Source organism: Acomys russatus, chromosome 1 (assembly GCF_903995435.1).
Source record: "Acomys russatus chromosome 1, mAcoRus1.1, whole genome shotgun sequence".
NCBI classification, from domain to species: Eukaryota; Metazoa; Chordata; class Mammalia; order Rodentia; family Muridae; genus Acomys; species Acomys russatus.
The window spans coordinates 69,701,207-69,703,424 of record NC_067137.1 but is presented as its reverse complement, the minus strand read 5'-3'; the positions used below and the strand labels follow the sequence as shown (position 1 = coordinate 69,703,424).

Below are 2,218 nucleotides of genomic sequence, written 5' to 3'. Positions count from 1 at the left end.
GAGTATGCAGTATAGCAGAAATAAGAAGAGGGACCCTGCTTCAAAGTGAAAGGAGAGAACTTCTGAAAGATGTCCGCTGACCTCTACATGTATGCATGCCATGAATGCACCCCACTCAGACACACATTCCCCACACTAACATCATATAAGTAATATTTAGAAACCAAACAGAGCAAATAGACCATGGGGAGTAAGAATTAAGTAAAAACTACCAGACCTGGTAAAAGTATTTTTGAGTGCTTTCAAAGAAAGCCACATTGGGAAGCTGGATTCTTTCAGAGAAAAATGACATGATTATGGCCAATTATAAATATGAATCTTAAGATATGTGAAAATGTATCATAACATGTAGAAGACCCTGTCAGTCAGTAGCTCTATGACAGGAGGGCACCTTGAGGACAGCGACAGAAAACTCAAAGGCAGCATGGGTGAAGCACAGCTTTGGGGTTGTGGACATCTGGGTACTTTTGAGGACGTGGAGACTCAACTCTGGAAGAAGAGGTTGGAGGTTCTGAGAAGGGAAGGGCTGAGAAAAGATCCAGGTCGGCCATGTGTGAGGAATACTTCCCTTTTTACTTTGTATTAGTAAACATGCAAAACAGCATCCACACTAATTTATTAGAATGACAAAACATGTTCCATAAAATAGTGTCAAGAACGCAGCAAACACATGCCCACAACTTTATGACTGAAGATGGTTGCTGAATGCCTTGAGCAGGATCTGCCCAACAAAGTTCTCCTGTGAGAAGCATGTTTCAAAACCAGAGTTTGACTAATGGGAAGAAATGCCAGAGTCTCCTCTTAGATTAGTTCTCTGAGGGTAGAGCTCATTATGGATAATCGAGGACAACCTGTCAATGCTGCTGTCTACAGTCAACTAATGTTCTTATTGGGGTGCAGAGGTTCAAAAAAGATTGTAAATACAAACTCTAAGCTGCTTCTTCTTCCTCGAGAAAACACGAAATGGCGGATGACTCCAGTGCAGCGGGAGGGCCCGGAGGACCCAAGGGCCCAGGGTTAGGAGGGCGAGGCGGCTTCCGCAGAGGATTTGGCAGGGGTCTTAGGGGCCGCGGTCGTGGCCGAGGCCGTGGCCGTGGTCGAGGCCGCGGGGCTCGTGGAGGAAAAGCCGAAGACAAGGAGCGGATCCCGGTCACCAAGCTGGGCCGCCTGGTTAAGGATATGAAGATCAAGTCCTTGGAGGAGATTTATGTGTTCTCCCTGCCCATTAAGGAATCCGAGATTATTGACTTTTTCCTGGGCGCATGCCTAAAGGATGAGGTTCTCAAGATCATGCCAGTGCAGAAGCAGACACGAGCTGGCCAGCGGACCAGGTTCAAGGCTTTTGTCGCTATTGGGGACTACAATGGTCACGTGGGTCTTGGTGTTAAGTGCTCCAAGGAGCTGTAGCCACTGCTATCCAAGGGGCCATCATCTTGGCCAAGCTTTCCATCGTCCCTGTGCGGAGAGGCTACTGGGGGAACAAGATTGGCAAGCCACACACAGTTCCATGCAAGGTGACAGGCCGCTGTGGCTCTGTTTTGGTGTGTCTCATCCCTGCCCCCAGAGGCACTGGCATTGTCTCAGCTCCTGTGCCCAAGAAGCTACTGATGATGGCCGGTATTGATGACTGCTACACATCAGCCAGGGGCTGTACTGCCACCCTGGGCAACTTTGCTAAGGCCACTTTTGATGCCATTTCCAAGACCTACAGCTACCTGACACCCGATCTCTGGAAAGAAAACTGTGTTCACCAAGTCTCCTTATCAGGAATTCACTGATCATCTTGTGAAACCCTACACCAGAGTGTCTGTTCAGAGGCCCCAGGCCCCAGCTGTGGCTACCACATAAGGGTTTTTACAAGAAAAATAAAGTAGATTAATTCTGTTAAAAAATAAATAAAATAAAAACTCTAAGCTGTCAACATTGAGTGTTCCCTGCTCCTGACACTCTGACTTGACTTACTCTAAAGGCCAACGGACTTCTGAGGATATTTATGTCACACTTGGATTAACTAAGTGAGACTTTGGCCTTTTTCTCTAGTTGCCTTTACCTTACTCAAAATTAATTCGTTACAGGCACAGTGAGCTAATTAGCATGATTAGCTCCCTGGTCTTCATGCTTGCATTTTTAAGGGCTTTAAAGTCAAGATACTGTTTACATAGATGATTATTTGGTGACAGCTAATTCTTGAGTAGGATGGGTATCATCGTATTGTTAA

At 46.3% G+C, this 2,218-nt stretch overlaps 1 pseudogene; it reads left to right on the top strand.

Moving 5' to 3' along the window:
* The first annotated feature begins 963 nt into the window (after window positions 1–963).
* On the top strand, window positions 964–1,848 carry LOC127196272 (40S ribosomal protein S2-like; annotated as a pseudogene).
* Window positions 1,849–2,218: the final 370 nt, after the last annotated feature.